This window comes from Leucopleurus acutus, assembly GCF_964270905.1.
Source record: "Leucopleurus acutus genome assembly, chromosome: 9".
In the NCBI taxonomy this organism is placed as follows: Eukaryota; Metazoa; Chordata; class Mammalia; order Artiodactyla; family Delphinidae; genus Leucopleurus; species Leucopleurus acutus.
In genome coordinates, this window is record NC_139144.1 from 30946138 (window position 1) to 30968673 (window position 22536).

The 22536-nt window shown below is 33.9% G+C and overlaps 1 protein-coding gene across 1 annotated transcript in view; it reads right to left on the reverse strand.

The window, feature by feature from the left end:
- SEMA3D (semaphorin 3D) overlaps window positions 1-22536 on the reverse strand; it is a 177083-nt gene that overhangs the window by 133998 nt on the left and 20549 nt on the right. The gene's annotated exons all lie outside the window — the stretch shown is intronic.

A 22536-nucleotide genomic window follows, 5' to 3' on the forward strand; every position in this document is an offset into this window, starting at 1 on the left:
TCAAAGCTATGAACTCAGAACTCTAAGAACAACCAGTTAACTAGGCTTTAAGCTATAGCCAATAAAATAATTTCCTTTCTTTGTTTCCTAAGTCTTCGCCCTAATATCCTATCAGTGGGGTGCTCCTAACCACTTCCAGTTTGGTGCCGCGCAATTCAAACTGATTTTTGCTCAAATAAACTCTTAAAAATTTTAATATGCCTCCATTTATTTTTTAATCAATGCTAATGACGGTCAAGAAAGATAGGTAATTATTTTCCTCATTTTACAGATGAGGAAACTGAGGTACAGGGTTTGATAATTCTCTCAAGGTCATGCTGCAAATAAGAGATGGATTAAAACATTTGTTCTGGACTTCAGCTAGAATCAGCCTCCTTAGCCCCTAAGTCTTCAGGTGCTTTTCATTATGGCAGAATCAAGTGAACTTCAATTCTTGATGCAGTCTTCAACTTCTCTTCTTTCTCCTCGACATCTTCTAATAAATAGCCCACAGAAAGGATTTGCTATGCGTACTTCGTGGGAGGATTCCAGATGTGGTACCTGCTTCAAGTGCCAATAATTTCTTGGTAACAGCTTTAGCCATAATAAAAAAGTATTATACTTTAGTATTTTTGTAATTATTTAATATCAAAATAAATATGTCTGTATGGCTTAGTTTTAAGAGAATGTCTAAATAAGAGTATTTTTCTTATGGTAGATCAAGTCTTTACTAAAATGCCTCAATGACTTTGAATCAAGGTTCCTTAAACTTACCTTAAATCTCAGAAGTTAAGATCAATCTGGGAATGTGAAATAAAATAAAATATAGGGATGTATTAATTTTTTATACAAGACAAACATTCTAAGAATAGACTACAAATTGTATGTTGTTTCTTCATGAAACGTTGAATATGAAGGCTTAATAAAGTATATTTTCTGTTACTTTAATTACCCGTAGGAAGTACCAAACTATTCTGTCTTTGTGTGTAATTTAGTTATTTGATTTAGAAGATTACTACAAATGAAAAGAGTCAAGTTCATTTAGATACTCATTTAAGAATATCGTAGGTCACACATAACATATTTTATTCACATTTACTTGACATATGTGAATGTGTCACATATAACATTTTATTCACATTTGCCACATATAACATATTTTATTCACATTTACTTGACATTTCTTGATGAGTTCACCTAATGACATAATTTAAGGGAAAACAGGAATGTCTGTCTGACCAAAAAGATCTACACTATTAGCAGTCCTTAATGAAAATTCTAGTTTTAAAAATTTCAGTAATATATATTTTAAAATAAAACACTAATAAAGCCCTTCTGTAAATAACATTTAAAACAAACTCTTAAAAAATAAAGAGTTGTATTATTTCAAAACTAGTAGGAAAACGCATATGCTATTGGCAAAAAACAGAGTCACTTAACTGGTCTACAGAAAAATTTATCAGGATTAGTTTTAAGTTATGTGAGTTTTCATTTACTCACTGTCTTAAGAAATGCATGTTTGCAACTTTTCAATTTTACATTTACACCAGTAAAACACAGATGCATTCTTTGAGTTACAGATTCTCCTTAAATACTTACTGTTTTTTTGCAAATAAGAATATGCATTTAAGAATATATAATACACATACACTTATGGTCATTAACACCATAACTCATCTCCAATGATTTATTAAAGTGAGAAGAAAGATAAGATTCTTATTTGAAAGGAGCAGTTGATTATACACAAATAAAGTATCATGAAATAATTGCTAAAATCGAGATATTTATAAGATGCTATGGAAGGCAGCTCAAAGGAGTATCATATAGGTTTAAGTAAGACAAGGATAGTTTCATAGAGGACAGAGAAAGGAGAATAAAAAGCAAAAAGAGACATTTCCAGGTAACAATGATACCTAGTTAAGGGTTTCTGAAAAGCTGGAAGCATGATAGGCCTGCGAAGGGTGAGACAATGTAGCATAATCCAGTGGAGTGAAAGAGAGAGGAAACCAAAAAGGGATTCAGCCTAATGCTTAAATGTGCCTCATGCCTGTTCTGGTAGCTAATATACAATATTAGGACTCAAACGATGCTGTTATTCCACACTGCCTTTGGTCGTAGATCACATGTGCTGGTTTCATCCATATTCATCAGTGCTTCTCTAATCCCACTTGCCTGTTTCTTTTACTTTTCCCTATGTCCACATGTTAGCAGAAGATCACAGCAGCTCCACAGCTTTGCCACACAAACATGTATCCTTCCACCTACCCATACCCTCCAAAAAGAGTGAAAGGTTAGTTGAATATAGAGATTAAGTATATTAAATTTCTCATTAGGTTTAGTTTTTCTGAGCTTCTGGACATATGTAATACTACTTTTTTTTATGACATGTAACAATGCATGTAATGTGAATGTATGTTTATGTACACACACGAAAGAGAGGAAACTTTCCGTGTGTTCATTTTATTAGCAATAATGACCTCAGTACAGGACATTTCCTGTGAATTAATGACCAGTTGAGGTTAATGGCCCTTAGCTATGTATTGAGATATCTACTCCTCCAACTGGTCATTAATCGCTAAGACATGCCCTGTGGTCCAACACTATAAGTTAAGGAGATTGATGTTTTGGTTTCCAATGAACAGTAGTCACACTGTTCCTTGTTACCTAACTCATTAATATTGTTAAATAACTTAAAAATCAAAGCACTGCTTTCCTTGCTAGTATGACATTCCGATAAGTGCCCACACGTGCTGAACCATTTGTTGAGGGTGAGGGACAAAATAAAACAAAAATTCTGAAACTCCTGGAACTTTTTTTTAAACTTTATATATTTTTCTCCTAATTCTTTGTTTTTCCTCCCAACAATCCTTTGAATTCAATAGTTAATCTTTTAATTGAGATAATTTATGGGTTAAATGTATTGCCAACAACGTCTCCAATAATCTGTTGATATTTTGCTATCTTCCAGTGCATGTCAGTGTGTGTATCTGTGTGTTTTTTGTACCTACACGTGTGTGTGTCCCGCATCTGGGAGGAATTATAGAGAGAAGTAGGTGTGATTTAACCTAAAGTGGGTGGATTTGGTGAATTGCATAGGTTATACTGCATGCTACTGTCTGTAACAAGCTCGACCTGGAGCCAATTAACTGCACATAATCTGTTCCACATGTTCACTGGGACAAACAGCACCCTTGGGGATCTTCAGATGTGGAGCCAATGGGGAGTGTTGTGATTATGAGAGATTTTTACACACTGTTCCACTAAATCAGAGCTCCAAATGTATAATCTCACACTCAAGAAGGCCTTGTGCCATTTCCCAAGGGAATACAAAGAGTCCAGAACTTATTAGATAGATGGTAAATTGTCAAAAATATTATTTGAGGAGCAAGGAATAGAAAATTTTACATGTGAACTTCATTGATTTCTCTTATTTATATCTATTTGTTGCAAGAACGTATAATTATAGTGAAAAAATAGACCATATGCATAGGAAAAGAAAATACATGATAAGTCTTCACACCTGAAAACATTGAACTTAGACATAGGATCATTTCTCAGGTATGTGTGTGCTTGTGTGTGTGTGCGTGTGTGTGTGTGTGTACGTTGGAGAAGGGAGAAAAAGAATCCTTGATTTCTTAATTTATAAAGAGTTACTTGTCCTTCATACCTTTGTGGTGGTGCACATGAGGTCACTTGAGAATTTTTTATCTTACTCATGAGACACAAAGAGCTATGACCATCCCCAAATTAAAGGTACTACCAGTATAAACTCACTTTAGCCTAACTGTAACTCATATTTTTGAGTTATTGTTTGATCAGATGGTTTTCCTATAGAGTACATAGACTGATCAATTTAGTAACATTACTTCCTGGCAGGGAAATGGAACATAGCGACAAAGAACCAAACAGAAATTATAGAATAAACTTGAACAACAAAGAGACAACATAGGCAAACAAGGAGAAACTTTATGTTTGCAGAGAGATATCTTACATTCCATTGATCAAGTGCAGTGACATCAAAGCAGAATGCAAGTGAGATGAATGAAGGCTCACTGGACGGGTGCTTGGAACGCTAAAATTGTCATTTACATTTATTTTATGTCATCCTTTTCCAATTTCTCTTTCTGTGTTTTCTAATATACATGATATTCTACTACTTTAGTACCATCGACAGTATGCAATCACTGCTCAAGTGTACAGTATTATTACCAATGGATGGAATTTATAGGGTAGGAACTTTTGGTTGACGAATTTTAACTGTCCATTAATAGACTTCATTGCCTTCAGATGTCACAAATTCTTCATCAATTGATATATTCCACAGGAGTCTGTCAGACCATCTGATTTTTCAGAGATCATGAAAAAAGAGACTTACATGCTAAACTCTATGTCAGTAAGAATAAATTACAGTAATTCCATTTTTATTTTGCAGTGGTTTAAACACAATGTTTGTATTTCTAAAATACACTGAAAGTATATTGTTGTATAAATCCCTGCTCACCAAAGCACCAGTGTTACATGTTACTTGAGTTTGGAAGACTTATAGCCTTGTACTTAGAGCCAGATCAAATTCTCCACGATCTTACCTCTAATGAATCCAGCTCAATAAAAAATAATAGAATAATGAGATTTCAGAACATACATGTGTAACATGTTAGATTTAATATCGTGGGTTACATTTTTTTCCTGAACATGACAGTAACAGCAAAACCATGCTTACATTGTAAAGAAGTCCTAAAGAAATCAAGTGCCTCTGACGCCCAAACTGCTCAAATAACACAGTTAGAAAAAATTAGTAAGACATGACTATAAATGACTTTGCTAGCCATCTTCTTTTGCCTATATCTCATATTAATTGGCTACTCAAAGCAGATCACTAATGGTTATCAATTTGTTGGGTCAGAGAAAGCAACAACAGCATAATCATAGTTTGTTTCTCTTTAAATTTGAATAATCCACAATTCAAAGGTTTAAGATTTTTCTTTCCAAATTCTCATTTTTTAGAGAGCATTTTGATCCACGCATCTTTTCATGACCAAGATAATCTTATCCCTCACGCTTTGGAATTCTGACATACATTTTGAGAATTATAGGATATCTTGTCAAATTTTAATGTCTGCCTTTTGTATTCAAAATATAAATGTATATTATTTAAACTGATTGTTTTTTAAAACTTAACATCCTACACCTCAAATATTCTGATACGTGCCCTCGGCAGTTTAAAAAGAGATTTTTAAGTAAATGAAATATTGAATAAAGCAGAGTAGGAATTACTGTAATTAAGAAGGCAGAACAATCATATTTTCTTGAAATAAAAAGAGTTAACCATGTGTCTGTTATTGAGAAGTTTCTCTATTTTATTCCTTTTATCTTTTAGGAATATCATTAGCATCAAAACAGATCATGTTCTGGTAAATATCCAAAAGCTTTAACTTTCTTTCCTAAAGCACACATTTAGCTATTAATTTAGACATTGAGTTATATGCCCAATAAAAATTTTCCCAGACTTTACAGTACTGATCTACTATTTCTGCTATGTGGGCAATAAATGGATTTACATCTTTTAAAAAATTGACTCTTCAATGATGGAATACACAAATTTTCTATATACAAATTAATTTATTGGCCCCATGGTCTCTGTATCAGCAGAAATAATTGTGCACCTCATGTAGCTTGTCTTTCAAAGCAACATAGGTATCTTATTACACTTAAAAATATTCTCATGGTGCTTTTACTTCAGCAGCGCTTACAAGGACGGAGCAGTGCAAAGACACACAAAGAGAAGAGCACAGCACCAGCATAGGAATGACAGACAAACATGTACAGTTAAGAATTTCTTTTTATTTCCTGACCTGTGTGGTGGTGCTGTTTTTTACAATTTTCACATGTATGTTATATTTTCCAATTAAAAATATTTATTGAAAAGATTAGTTATGCTACAAGAAGGAAACAAAGTTTTTTTTTATTGCTTAGTGGATACTTTACAGGACTGTGAGACAAGAGATTCATCATATCCTCAAAAACAATATACAGAGGTTATTAGCTGCCAAGCTGTAAAAATGATATCAACCTATTGTATAAAACTACTTATGTATAGGAAATAGTAAAGTAAGTTCCTATAGCAAAACTAAATTATAACATGGGTTCACACTATATTTAATTTAGGATCTAAAGGTTGTAACTATTGGAAACTAGTAAATAATAATGAACTAATTAAATTACGTTTTTAAGGCATGTGATATAGAACAATTATAAGGATTCTCTTTAAAACTCCTAACACTTTTAAATAAACAGACCAAGAAATCCAATCGAATTGCCAGCTACTCCAGTATCTAAAAGCAAACTTCTTAATCTGAAAAACAGCACAGAGCAGAAAAAATGTGACCCTGAACCTCATATTCCCATAAATTCTCCAGGAATGCAGGTACTTCTGAGACCAAAACACTTATGATAAGTTAAATGACTTTTTTAAAAAGCAAAAGGATGTGCTAAACACATGAACACAATTTATTTCTTTCTTCACTATTTAATGAAATGCCTAAGGGAAATAAACGTTTCTAGCAATGTAAGGATTCCACATGCATAGCAAGAAGAGTTTAAATAATTCACTTCATAAACATAAAACTATCTGGGAATAAAAATAGGCAGCATGTGAAGGGACCTAAGTGTCATATGCAGAATTTAGAAACTCAGTCTTCACATCAGATTTGAATTTCATGATAATCGACCCTACTCTGCTATAAATAAATTAAATAGGTAAGTAAATAGATAGATAAATAAATAAAATAATTTTAATGTAATTAAATGTGAAAGTCATTAATATTTTAAAATTTATCTTTAGCAAGTTGAATTCAACAACTGATGGCTATTGTGTCTTTCTTAGGCAAATATTACAACATAAGTTTGCACGTGCTCTTTGTAGGGGCTGCTAGCCCAGAAAAGGGCTGGGTCTCTGAAGACAGTTATCTGTAATAGAACTCTGAATTTTGTCACAGATGATCTACCAGCTATTACCAGAAATTCAAAAGTTCTCAAGACTATGACCCAGTCAATACTCTCACATTTGGTTTAGTTCTGCTATTAAAACACTAAAAATAATTTGAAAATAAAGTTGTAACTATTATACATAAACTAATATTATAATTTTCATTTTTGTACACTTATATGATTGCATTGTTCAATTTCTTCTGCCTATACTTCTAAACATGCCCAGTTATACCTTCCATAACTCCTCCAGGACATGTCAGAAGTAGAGTGGCATGGTGCTTGAGCACGCAGGCACAAAGCCCAGGTCTGCCGCTGGCCTCCTGTTTATTGATGGGAAAGTTACTTAACTTCACTGTGTCTCACTTATCGCATCTGAAATGTCTCACTTATCGCATCTGAAATATCGCATCGTATCTGAAATAGTAGATTATACCAGTATTTAACTCATTTGTTGTAAGGATTATATACCATGATGTAAAGCACTACACCATGCCCAATACATAGTAAGTGATCAATGTATATCAGCCATTTTTAAATTACTACATTTGATTTAATTTTCTATTAAGATTCTTTTTAAGTACAAAAGCAAATTATGGTTTTAAAGACATTTAATAATGACCTGAACATATGCCTAGAGTTTATAAGGGCTGTAAAATAAAGAGTTCTCAGGGAACTATTATATGATTTCCAAAAGTATGAAGATAAATGAAGAAAATAATCACAGGTTACCACCAAAACAAACAAATGACCATGCAAGTAAATAAACAAACTCCATTTCTATGGCTTAAGCGGGGACAATCAGTGATGGTCTGAATTTTGTCATGAAGGATAAGATACAATTGTATCTGGAGTGCTTCCAGTGCTACTCATTCAAATTAAATGATGTACTAAACCACAATGAGGTATCACCTCACACCAGTCAGAATGGCCATCATTAAAAAGTCTACAAATAATAAATGCTGGAGAGGCTGTGAAGAAAAGGGAACCCTCCTACACTGTTGGTGGGAATGTAAGTTGGTGCAGCTACTATGGAAAACAGTATGGAGGTTCCTCACAGAACTAAAAATAGAATTACCATATGATCCAACAATCTCATTCCTGGGCATATAACTGGACAGAACTGTAATTCTAAAAGATACATGTGCCCCTATGTTCATAGCAGCACTATTCACAACAGCCAAGACATGGAAACAACCTAAACGTCCATCAACAGATGAACGGATAAAGAATATGTGGTATATATATACCATGGAATACTACTCAGCCATAAACAAAGAACGAAATAATGCCATTTGCAGCAACATGGATGCAACTAGAGATTATCATACTAAGTGAAGTAAGTCAGAAATAGAAAGATAAATACCATATTATATCATTTATATGTGGAATCTAAAATATGACACCAATGAATCTATCTATGAAACAGAAACAGAATCACAGACATAGAGAATAGACTGGTGGTTGCCAAGGGGGAGGGGATTTGGGAGGGATGGAGTGGGAGGTTGGGGTCAGCAGATGTAAGCTATTATATATAGAATGGATAAACAACAAGGTCCTACTGTATAGCACAGAGAATTATATTCAATATCCTATGATAAATCATAATGGAAAAGAATATTTTTTAAAATGTACATATATGTATAACTGAATCACTTTGCTATACAGCAGTAATTAACACAACATTGTAAATCAACTATACTTCAATGAAAAAATAAATTAAATGATGTAGTTCTTTAAGAAAGAGAAAATAACTAAATATCCAATCAAATAACTTCATATAAGAAACAGATTCAAAATAGAATACACACTGGTGAATATGTATAATGCTTGGCTTTAATACTTTCACTTGTTTTAAAAGATTAAAAGGATCAGGCTTCTTTTGGTGTCTTTTCCAGAAAGGATACTAGCTTCAAAGGGGAAAACAGGGAATTTTAAATAACCTTGCGGGCTATGTAGAATTGAAGGATATACTATACTCAATGGTGTACTCAAAATATAGTAATGACATATGCTACAATTCAATATATCCTTTATATTGGATCGTAATACATTCCATACACATTTGAATTTTTTTGCATCTATCCTATCCATCTATCCTATTTAATTCAGTGTACTGTTTTCCATTCCTACCCCCACCTTTATTTTTAAAATGCGTGAAAAGATCTTTCACAAACTCTTATCAGTGTTCTTTACGTTTCACTTTCTTTAAACAAGTTACCCTTTCTAGTTATGATGCTACTTAAGAAGTTTACGTACTTTATATTTTATAAGTTGCTGACATTCTTTGACATATGTAAAGTATTAAATAGTTAATTAAAAGAATTTTCTTGCATGAAAAAATAGTCATGTTTAAAAAGTTATATTTTATCCAAGATCAATTTTTTACATTTTTTTACTAACCTTAAAATTGTTATTTTATTATAAAGTATATTTTGAAATTCATAACAGCTTACAAAGTGTGGTTGATCTAACTTCATTATTAACATCCTATGATTATCATAACACAGCAAAACATTGATATATAGCAGGAGCTCAAAAATAATTTTTAGTTTATTGACTATAATAACCCAGAAAATAGGAAAGAAATATCTCCTGACTGAAAGCAGAACAAAATTAGATCTTATGTTAATACTGAATTAGGTTTTGGTAAGTTAAAAAATCAATTACATTTAAACCATTTCAGATCTGCAAACATGCCAAGTATTATTTACAACAGCTTACAAAATTGCTGTATTTACAGCATACCAGATTTGAGGTTGTCTCTCTCACATATTCAAAGAGCTATCGTGCATGTTAGAACATCTTCATATATCTACTAGCCCTGAGATGGAATATTAAAAGCATATATTAAAAAATTCCTTCCAGGGCTTCCCTGGCGGCACAGTGGTGGAGAGTCCGCCTGCTGATGCAGGGGATACGGGTTTGTGCCCCGGTCCGGGAAGATCCCAGATGCCGCTGAGCGGCTGGGCCCGTGAGCCATGGCCGCTGAGCCTGCGCGTCCGGAGCCTGTGCTCCGCAAAGGGAGAGGCCACAACAGTGAGAGGCCCGCGTACCGCAAAAAAAAAAAAAAAATCCTTCCATATTCAATTATTATTCAAATACATATTTGCATAAGCATTTAATGTTTGTATAACATAAGCTTTACTGTCTTCAAAAATGCATATTTCAATTCATGTGGATCAGACACTAATCAAACTAAAAATAATATATAGACCAAATAGCATTATTATAAAATGATAGAGTATTGTTTTATAATTAACACAGGTTTTAAACTTTATATATACCTTCATATGAAGATATCATATTTTCGAGTATGACTATAACGCTTTCTTTCAGAAACACTATTAGTTATACCAGATATGCAATATGGAAGCATAGTGTGGACCTTGTTAACAAGCTCATGGGTAAAGGTGAATTCATCCCTTTTACGTACATTCTCTTAATACATATAAGAGAGTAGGTCCTAGACTAACACATTTGTATTTTAAAAGTAACTTGCAATTGCCCAGGGCATGAGACATATGGCTGTGTGAAGAAAGGATTGGGCTGCTGTCTTATGAAGTGAGACTGATAAGGTACCAGAAATTTCAACTTCTATATCAGGTAGCTTGTTACTTCTAAACATCTTTCTTGTCTTTCTGATGTAAATATATTTTGCTTTTTTTTTTTTTGGATGATTGTTCTGTTAAAGTCGTGTGCTGAATATTTGGCTATCCAATTTTCCCTTCCACCCTCCTTGCCATCCTTATCTAGTTCCCTAGCTACCAGTATCAGTTTCTTTTTTCTTTTTCTTTTTTATTGAGATATAATTGACATATAACATTGTGTAAATTTAATATCAGTTTCTGGGCTGTGTTTAATCCCATCCTTACCAGCTGTATCTGAAAAAGTGGATTTAAATGACCATCCCAGAAAATTAAATGTGATATAATACTGTCAACTGATTTATAGACCTTATTTAAATTTTGCCAATTGATCTACTAATGTCTTTTTACTGGTTTAGGATCCAATCCAGGATCACACCTTTTGTCTCCTTGTTTCTTAAACCTTCTTTAATTGGGGACAGTTCCTCAGTTTCTTTGTCCTTCACGATGCTGATATTTTTTAATTGTACTGATTCCTTACTTTATAGAATGTTCCTCAATTGCAACCCATTCATTTTTAAGCTTAAGCAACCAAGCACAGTGATTCCCTGAGATCTCACAGAAATTAGTGGCAGAGCACCTTGTACACATATAAAAGACTGCTGACTGTAAATAAATAAATAAGTAAAGAGATAAAAAAAAAATGACCATCCCAAATCTTTCTGCCTCGATTAGAATAAGCAGGAGATTCCTGAGTTGAGCGCACAGCTACAGATGTGTGCTCATTTTTATTTTTTACATATTTCTCTCTTAGGGAAAATATCATATCACCTCCTACGATATAACCTCTGAAGTTAACTCATAAGTGAAACTAGCACTGTGGTCTGGATTTTAAAATACAGAATTCACTTTAGGTAATCTCTCAAAATCCTCAATAATTAACCTCATTTATTTTTACCATGTGTTATAGCAACTATTATAAAATTCTTGAATCTCCCAGGGGTAACACAGCCTTAAGGGCTTAGGCCCTGGCTCTGTGATGGTTTGGGTTGTAATCCCCATTTTGCTGCTTATCAGCTTTACATCCTGAAAGAATTCACTTAATTTCTCTAAGTCCAGTTTCCTCATCTGTAAAACAGGATTGTTGGTTCTTATTAAATATGGTTGTTACAAGAATAAAATGAGATAATGCATGGAAAGCACTTACGACCTTGTGTGGCATATAGGTAGCTCTCAAAAAATGTTAAAGTTCCGCCATTTTTCCATGAACTATGATAGCAACTATTTTTCCAAAGATATTAAGTGGATATGAAACTTAAAAGGAAACCTGGAAACTCCCATGTTCTCCTTTCATGCTAGCAAACGTGTTTGTGTAATTTGGCATTAAAGTTCCCAACTTTCATCCCACAATGTAAGTTTTTTTCCATGCACAAGTAGATAAGATAAGATCCCATGCTGCAGGAATAATAATACATTATTTTCTCTGTACTTCCAGTTTGTTGAGCACTGGCAACATGAGCTGCCAAAATGAAATCCTAACCAAAAGAACACACTTGCTTTATTGGACATGGAAATTGTTAGAAAATAATAATAAAGGCCAAGTGAAAAATAAATGCTTTTTATATTAGAATATTCAATTTGGGGTTACTAAATGTGTTTGACAAAACTCTTGGAACTGAGATTAATAGTTAGAAACAGTTTTGAGGGTAAGCCAACCTAAAGTTACTTCTGAAAGCTTATTTGGATATTGTAAGAGCCAAAAGAGTTTATACACATAAAGAACTGTAGCTTTAAATTATAACTGCTGTACTTTTTCAAAGTATTCAAAAGAGTAAATTGTTATAGTATGGTAAAATCACAGTTTAAAAAATGTTTCCAAATAATATTTAGGCCATTCCCTACATCTCATAAGATTTGCATTTGTACCTTCCAGAACAAGTGTAATCTCCATCTGCAGACACATGTACTTCTTTTAAACCACATGAAAGCGAAGACATGAATCACATTCACCACTGTATCCCCAAAGTCTAGCACAGTGTCTGGCATGGAGTAGGAGATGAGCATATATGTGTTAAATAAATGAAAGAAGCAGTCGATCTCTTCCTTTTTCCTTCACCAGCCCACTTATATGATGTATGGTGATGAAGCAGCCAAAAATCTCCATGTGTCACCTCTGTGTGCTATCATGAAGACTTTAAAAGCCTGTGTAGCCTTAAGACTACCAGAAACATAGGGAAAATTTGGATCAAAATAGAATGACCCCATGTCTGCTACAAAGATTCATATCCACAGAAAATAGGAGGAATGACTGAGTGGGTCAGGAACATTCTTGGTATTTCTAGGTATCTTTTTCCAAGAGTTTTCAGAATCACATTTTTCTCACCTCACTTGAGAATGTTGCAGAAAACCCCTGTATGTAGAGGGGCCATGAAATCGTAAAAACTTTGAAATCTGGAGTCAGGTGGGCTTGGGCATGAGTTCTAGTTTTACCATTTTCTAGACAAGAATTTCTTCAAAATTTAGGAAAAAAGGCAACTTTGATATGTTATTTGATTTGAAATAGTACACATTAAATTCCCTCTCCACATAGTAAGTGTAAAATAAACATTAGCCATTATGATGATTATTCCTTAATACAGATTAAGATAGTTCCGTTCCCCCAACTGGGTGTCGTCTGCCAACGAATCCTGTTGGTACCTATTGGGAACCGAGCGAATGCCCATCAGTAATTTGGGAAATTTTGTTAAGTTTCACTCTCCCTATATCCCCGTTGGTCTCAGTGGAGAAAGTTTTATAATAAGAAAATATTTTAATGTGATTCTTTCTTTACTATCACCTTTATACTTCCCCTTTGTCTCCTTCTGTTAATTGTTGACTTTTATCTAGAAGACAAAGCACAACATTGAACTTAGCAGAAATTAAGCAGATATTTAAATACTCATCCTGTCTTTACAACCACAATAGTGCTAAACCATTCACAGCACAAATGTTTTCCTAAGTAAATACATACCCAGATTCAAACAGGGTAGGAGAGCAGTGTCTAAGCAGTAAAATATGCAAGTCACTTAGAGAAAAGTAGAAATGTAAAGGTTATTGCTGTCTGGGCCAAGAAAGAATGTGAAGTTCAATTGTAATAGTGCATGCATGCATCTTTTGGAATGTCAAAGAACAGGAAAAAAATTCTTGATTATAAAATGATGAGAGAAAAAGATATCCTCCTATCCTTGGCACTTGAAAAAAATCAGTTTTTCAGGCACTGTTCAATAAAATTCTTGTATTGCATTACTCTAATAAAGAGTTCTCTTTTTGAACGTTACTATGTAACTTAACTATTTTAAGTTTAAGTGAATAAGTACTATTTTACTTACTCACTCAAAAAGGGATGACTGCCAGTGACTGTGATAAGCATCAGTGTAAAGTAGGCACGCAAATTTGATTTTTCAAATATTGCATTTGAACCATTTGAAACAGGCACATATATCATCCACCCACCTAGGGAAAATTTGTAAATTCATATATTTTAAGAAAAAATATTATATTCTATAAATGGTATTTTATGATAAGGTTTAAAGCAATTAAATTATACAACTGTCTATAATCATGTTTTTAACTTCAAATCTGTAAAAAGGATGAAAATAATTACCATTGGAAGATAAAGTATGCCTTATTGTTGCTAAAAATGAATGTGCATCAACTGGGAGAAGATTTTCAACTGGGGGAAACATTTTTGATATTTTGCTATGTGTAGATTTCTGTCATATAACTTCTACTATTAAAATCTGACTTTTTAATATATGTCAACTTCTCCAGCGATTATTTTATAAAGGACACAGAGAAATATGAACAGGGAAGAATCATGTTGTAGCGGAAAGAGCAATAAAGCCCTAAGGCCTGATGGAAGTCCTGGCTTTGCCTCCTACAGGACATCTTATCTTCAGGAATTTAATTAACCACTCAGAGTGTTAGAGTTCTTTTATGTAAATTTAGTATGTTAATATGTCATCAACCTAACAGGGATATTATGTAGTTCTAGAAAAGTGCACATAAATATTTTGAAAATAATTAATAGGCAACATACATAAACCTATTTCTTAAAAGAGGTTAATTTTTTCAGCTTACTTCAATCTTGCTTTCTAAAGGATCAGTGTTATGGGATCATATCTAGTGCAGAGTCAGTTATCAGAAAGCCTGCTTTCAGATCTATTCTTATTTCTCTATCAAATAGAGAAGTAACATACGCCTGGGAAGAAAAGGCAGTATCTATTCTTTAACTACTAAACAAGGCTGTCATCGGTGTCAGTCATGTCATTTAGTAATATACATGTTTCTTTATGTCTAGTATTAATTTTTTTACTCCATTTTCAAGGTCACTAAGGAAGCCTTGAGGGGCTGTTACTATATGCCTGGGTTAGTACAATTGGTATTCTGGACTCCAGCTGTAGACTACAATCTTGGGAGTGCCTGATGTTTCCAGATTTGTTTGTTTTCATAAAGTGTTTGCTTTCATAATGCCATCTCTAATTAAAATATAAACTCCCTTGCTTGGTATGTCAGTTCCTTCCTCACATAAATTACTTTCTCTCTATATTCCTCAATGTGTACTCCCTGTTCCAGTCAAGATGGTCAACTAACACATGCCATCCAAATCATATTCATTTCCTTCTCCCCGTGCATGATATCCTGCTCTCCCAGATCCAATCACATCCAAAAAGCATTTATGGATAAATTCCAAGTCAAAATATTCACTCTTATCACGATCACATTTTTTTTCTACCACACTAACTTACAGTCAAATTATCTTGTATATTGCCTGAACTGTACACGCCTCCTGTCTCTCCAAAAATATTGGAAGGTGATTAAACACAGAAAACGTATATTCTTTTAAATCTCCCTTAAATAGCCCATAGAAGCTGACTAGGCTCAAAGGAGAAGTCTAGTAAATGTTTTTTAGATAGGTAAGAAATGAACAAATAAAGGGAAAACATAAAAAAAAAAATCTGTTCTTCTGACTTATTAAACTCTAAATGAATTTGGGCGATACAACGTTCTATAAATTTTCTAAGAGAAATAAATGAGATTCTTTAATAACCTGAAAATTGCATGTAAATTTGTGATAGAGAACCTAAGTATTAGGTTGGCCAAAAAGTTCATTCGGGTTTTCCCATAACATCTTACCAAGAACTTGAACGAACTTTTTGGTCAACCCAATATTGTAAGGAATTAGAAAGGTAGATAGGTTATGCTTTATGAATAAAAGAAAATATTGAGGTGTAGATGAAGAAACATAATGCTACCTCTTAAGTACTAGTTAATAAGCTGTTAACAAAGGTGGATCAAAAGTCTGATAATGATAATCAACATGGAATTGATTAGAAGTTATAAAAGAAAGAATGGGCCAACTAAAACATGATTTCATTTCATGGCTGACAGACAATGTATCTGTAAACACGACAAATGCAGTGTAACTCTGCTCAGGCACAAGAAAAGTACATCATGGAGTTATTTTATGAGTTAACCTGAGATAACAATACTCATGTTCTTAAAAATATAGGATATCACAGCAGTTATAGTATTTTCATTTCGCGTTCACTTATTTATACAGATGATATCAGGTTAGAAGACCTATGTAATATGTAAAGAATATGGAGTAAATACGTAAACTGATGTATAAAGCATTTAACACTGAGATATATGGGAAGTTAATATCAAACTATATGGTAACACTCACATTCTTTGAATGGCTCCATTACTTTAAATTATACTTAGTGTAATCAACACAGTCCTCATACAAAGGGCAAAACCAAGATACTTCATTTTCAGCCTCCTAGAATTTTTCATTCTTTTTAACAGCAACCATAACTGAGCAACATCTTGTAATAATGGATTGGTCTTTAATGGAAAACATCATGATATAAACAAATATTTGACTACCATTTGGAAGAAAGCAGTATCATCATGGATTCCTGATACTAATTTGAGGCCAGGTTCTGCCACCAACAAGCTTTTTAGCCTCACATAATTTATGTGGCTTTGCTATGGTCTGAATGTTTCCGCCCCCCCACCCACCTAAAATTCATATGTTGAAATCTTAACGTCCAAAGATGATGACATTCATAGATGGAGCCTTTGATAGATGGTTAAGTCATGAGCATGAACCATCATGAATGGGATTAGCGCCTTATAAAAAGAGGCTCCAGAGAGGCCCCCTAGCTCTTTCCGCCATGTAAGGACACAAGAAGGCACTAGCTACGAACCAGGAAGAAGGCTCTCACCAGAAGACAACCATGCTGACGCCTTGATCCTGGACTTCAAGCCTCCAAAACAGCGAGCAATAAATTTCTGTTATTTATAAGTTACCCAGTTGGTAGCATTTTGTTATAGCGGTTCAAGACCTCTCTAGGTTTTACTGTCTTTTCCTTTAAAACACGAAAGCTGGAACTATTGCAACTTTAAGGTCTTTTCTAAGTATAATATTAGCAATAAGAGTGCTAACCTTTATTTTTAGATTTTACCCCCACATCCATAACATACTAAGTATAGTATTGAGTTTGATTTCGCAAAAATGATTCAGAGTGATTTAAACAATCAAGTTTACTCAAGGAAAACCAAGAGTATCACAGACATAATCATTCCAGAATTCCAAGACAGGTAGGAACAAAGCCCCATGAAAAGTTTCAATACAGATGTATAAAATACGAAAAACTGCTATTCAAGTTAACTGCTTTTCTTTAAAATTTTAAAAAATGAAAACATTTTACTTCACCAAATGCTTTAAACTTAAAGCTACAGAGACATGACACTGATATAACAAGATATCTATACTACTTGCATTTTGAAAATATTTTTGTCTTTCTTGCAAAAAAAGACTATAGGATGCAAAGTTAAAATATAGCAATTCATTTGTATAATTACTATTGTCAGCATAATCTCTAATCATATGAAATGGTTGGACATTTGTAGAAAAGAAGATGAAGGGGCATCTTGAAATAGCTAGGCTGCTTTGGTTGAAACATACCATAAATATAAACAAGAATGTTAGAGAAATTTGTAATAAATTTATTTATGGCAAGGGAATATATTTATTTGTTTGATATTATTAAATGTCACAACATAAACTTGTAAATGAAATGAACAATAGAATTTAGTAATACAGCAGTGTCAGTTATTAGAAAATCTAGTTACCAGAAAATGATATGCTCAAATGTGGTATATTTCTGTTAAAGGACATTAAGCAATTGTGAAATGAATAAGAGAAAGAAAATTATTAATCTAAGTAATTGGAGTTTCATTCCTTAAAAAGTTAGACATAATATCTAACATGATTTATCATTTTTGTCAATCTGAGAAACCAATAGCAAAATGATCAGGATTATATTTTAAAAATGGATTATATTTGTTCACAATATTTATCAATTATACTGTTATAAGTAAATAATATTCTGATATTATCATAAATAGCAATATAGTAATAACATTGTACACATTAATGTTTTCACCATAGCTTATTTGGAGAAATATAAAGAAGAGGAAAATCAAGAAGGGCTTAGACAATGAAAAATATGTATAAAAATTTCAACATTAATTAAATTTACTTAAGTTCAGAGGAGCAACTATTTTACAAGCTTTTTGTTATACAATGAATAGTTATTGCAAATCTCCACTTTCTCTGAAAGTGCAGAATTTCTTTGGAAGCTTTAGAATTTCAAGAATGAAAGGAAATTTAGGTTTAAATATTTTTTCTTAAGGGGATATTTTTACATTATTAACTACTTTGTAGCCATTGTCATTTAATTGATTTGTATAAACAACATATTAAATTACTTTAAAAAGTATTCAACATAATATACAATAATTTTCTATATAATAATTCATACTTGTGGAAAAACTGCTGAACTATAATATGAGCAAAGAGAATTCAAAAATCGTTTTTTATAAAGAGTTGTCCTAAGTGTGGATGCACAGCTAACTAAAGTATATGCTCTATGAGTCATGGGTATGAAACATAGGTCAAGTGATATGTTTTCCTGGAAGGGAGAGAGAGAGGGAGGGAGGAAGGGAGGGAAGGAGAGCCAGAATGAAGGAGTATTTCCTATGGTGGTAATGCTGATAGTTTTAAATTCATTCAGTTATTACTTATAGAGCATCTGCAATGTGACAGACGCTCTTCCAGGTGTTGGGGATAAAACATAGAAACAAATAGATATGTTCCTGCTCCCAATGGAGCTTACATTCTATTAAGGATGGATGGGTACAGAGAGACAGAGTAGTCAATATACATATCACACAGGCCATGACAAGGGCTACAGAAAAAATATATGAAAAAGAGAAGAATGGAGAATGCCCCTGGTTGAGGTTTGCAGTTTGTTTGTTTGTTTTGCGGTACGCGGGCCTCTCACTATTGCGGCCCCTCCCGTTGCGGAGCACAAGGCTCCGGACGCGCAGGCTCAGCGGCCATGGCTCACGGGCCCAGCCGCTCCGCGGCATGTCGGATCTTCCCGGACCAGGGCACGAACCCCTGTCCCCTGCATTGGCAGGCGGACTCTCAACCACTGCGCCACCAGGGAAGCCCTGAGGTTTGCAGTTTTAAAGAGGATGCTTACAGAAGGCCTCAAAGAAAAGTTAAACTGAAGCAAAGATCTGGAAAAGGTTAAAATTCGGTGAATGAAACACGCAGAATTTTAGCTATGGAGTGGCAAAAAGTGATGGTCGGATTCTGCATGCGACCTGAAAACGGAGCTAACACCATTAACTGAGAGACTAGATACAGAATGTGAGAGAGGGTACTCAAGAGGAGGCTTGCTGGGAGACCCAGATTTGGGTGTTGAATACGTTAAATTTGCCTACTGGACATCCACCTGGCAACACTGAGAAGACAAGAGCGAATTAAAGTCAGAAGGTGAGGGGAGCAGTCGGGGTAGAAGTACACCTTTGATAGTCTCCAGCATGTAGATGGCATTTATAAGAGATGAGATCGTCAAGGGTGGCAGTGCAGGCAGAGGAAAGAACAGGTGCATGCACTGATCCCAGGCATGTTCCATGTTCAGAAGTCAGGGAAATGAGGCAGAATCAGTAACTAAGACTAGGAAGAAGTTGCTAGTGAGAGGGGAGGAAAAGCAAAGTGCATGGGGCTCTGGATCCGCGTGTGATCCTTAGAGGAAGATGAAGTGATCAAGAGAGCCACTGTGTTAAATATGGCAACAAGTGAGATCTGAGAATTAACTATTAGATGTAAATGGTACTAAGAGTTAGGCAACACATAAAAATATCAGCTGTAATCCAAACAGATATCTATTTATATGCTTTTAACAATGAAAATATCATTTTTACCTCAGCAAACGCTTTAAATCTAAGGCTTAAAGCAACCTGTAATCAATGTAACAAGACAATATTTCTGCCAAAATTTCTCACAGAGTCTGTAGATGAATGCTGTTTTTTAAGAATAAAGCTTTTAAGTATATTGTGAAAACATTTCTAAGAAAGTGAGTTAATATTATTTATTATACCTTATTTAATCTAACCTAAGGTGCTAATATATTATCCTGTACATCCTCATGTTAGGTCTCACCAATAAAAAAATGTTGCCAAACTATGATATACCATTGTTTGTAAGATCCATCCTATTTTCACAGATGTTAAAATAGGAAAAAATACTCATCTTTGAATTCATGAAATGCTACAGAATCATCCCCTTTTTGTGGCTAGACTAAGACACACATTCTATTTCTTTATCAAAAAGTAAGACAGTAAACACTGTAACTTATAGTGCTTTTGCAGAATAAGCAATTATTCCCACAACAGAATAATAACAACAAACACACTTAATCACTACCTTTTCTTCCTCCCAGGGTAAAGGTCAAAGCCACAGAGTTAAACTCTCTGTGTATGCTGAAATTATTAAGCAGTTAAAATATTACTACATGCTACTATTAATGTGTCCTATAATTTCTAATGTATATATATGAAAAATATTTACTGATCTATTAGTAAAATTAAATTTGTAAGATGACTTATAAGAGATAACATTTCTAAAATATAATATTTGTTAACATAAGGAGACAAATATTCTATTTTATCTGATTTAAGATAAAGTTGAACCACAACTGTGGATGACTATTAATTGATTTATTCATTCAAGAGAATATTTACTGAGCACCTTCTAAGTGTCAAAGTGTCAAGCACCTTTCCAGGCACTGCACATACTGAGTGAACACAGAAAAAAGAATCTTTTCAAGCAGTTTGTATTTAGAAAAAGAAACAGAAACCAAACACAAAGGAAATAAAATACGTCAGAATGTGGAAACTGCTATGGAATAAAATGGACAAGATTAAAAGGTGGGATGGGGAAGCTGCCATCTAAATAGGGTAACTTGGGCTTCCCTGGTGGCACAGTGGTTGAGAGTCCACCTGCCAACGCGGGGAACACGGGTTCGTGCCCCAGTCCGGGAGGATCCCACGTGCCGCAGAACGGCTGGGCCCATGAGCCATGGCCGCTGGGCCCACGTGTCCGGAGCCTGTGCTCCGCAGCGGGAGAGGCCACAGCAGTGAGAGGCCCGCGTACTGCAAATAAATAAATAAATAAATAGGACAACTTACTTAAGTGACATTAAGTATGCTTACTGTGAACATTTAACACATTTCTACTCTTTAAGCAGTTACTGCATTCAAAGCAATGACAATTCTCGTTTGGAGCCTTGTACTTACTGGGCATAGAGGGTTAGAAAAATGTCTTGTTTCCTCCACCTCAACTAGAAGGAGAATGATTTTCTTTTTGAAGTGTAAAGAAATAGCCTCTGACCTCTCTTTTTACCTGGTATTCTTCCTCTCTAGATATACCAGGTATGATGGTAAAAATGTCCAAATGTCTTTTCATGATGTGGTTACAAACTGTTAACATCTCAGTTGATATGAAAACTGAAAAGAGAAGTTCAAAACAAGTTTTTGAACAACATAACAGAATTGCTTCTTTCTGAAATCCAAATCAGAGTAAAAATATAAGCAGCCTACTCATATTCAGTCAATCTTGAGATGAGTAATATGTGACTCCTTGGACTTGTAATTCTTACCATAGTTACATGTTCTCTGAACATAAGAACTAATTAAATTGAATGATATTATATGATACTATGTATCATATATTGAGCTAAAATAAACACATAGAATCAATGGAAATGAACCAATGTGTTTAAGATTACTGTTCTTAAATTTTACAGGGTGATATTTGGTCATCTAAGAGAAATCAGCTTAACATCAAGCTTTCATTTTTAAGTTCAATATGATTTTCTATAATGCATATTAATTTATTAAATAAGACTTCTGCATTTTCTCCCCTTCCTCAAATAGGGAAAACTTTTTAATGTGACAGAGTAAAAATGCACAATATTAGAAATCACATAACTTAAGTTCTGGTTTCAGCTCTGCCAATAAATCTCAGTGTGACTGTTGGCAAATTATTCTTTGTGAATTGTGGTTTCCTCATCTTTAAATGAAGGGATTAGTGAAGATGGTCTTTAAGGTGTCTTACTGTTCTAATGTGTACAACATCACTTACATTATAAGAAAAAAGTTGAGACATTCTTCATCATGATGTTATTCCAAACATCAGCACACACAATTCGGTCCTACCTGTTAGAGTTCTTCTTATTTATTATTTCCTGACTCTGTCATATGTCATTTACGCTGCATAATCTATAGTCTGCAACTTGCAAGACATGAACACATTATTAACAGTTTCTGATTACCACAGAGTCCTTATTAACAGCCAGATCTACTTAATCCAAGTTTCCAGAAGTTTTTGTGAGGGAATGCCCTCATGCTGAATGAATGAATGCATAACATGACAAGTGATGGGAGTGAAAGGAGTTTGAAAAACTCTTTTATTAGAGCAATATTCTCTGTTTTGTTACCCGAAAACTTCAAAATGCATTTAGAATTCTCAAAAGAAGAAAAATCTGCTTTAATCTTATTGTAGAGAGACTTGATATTTCTT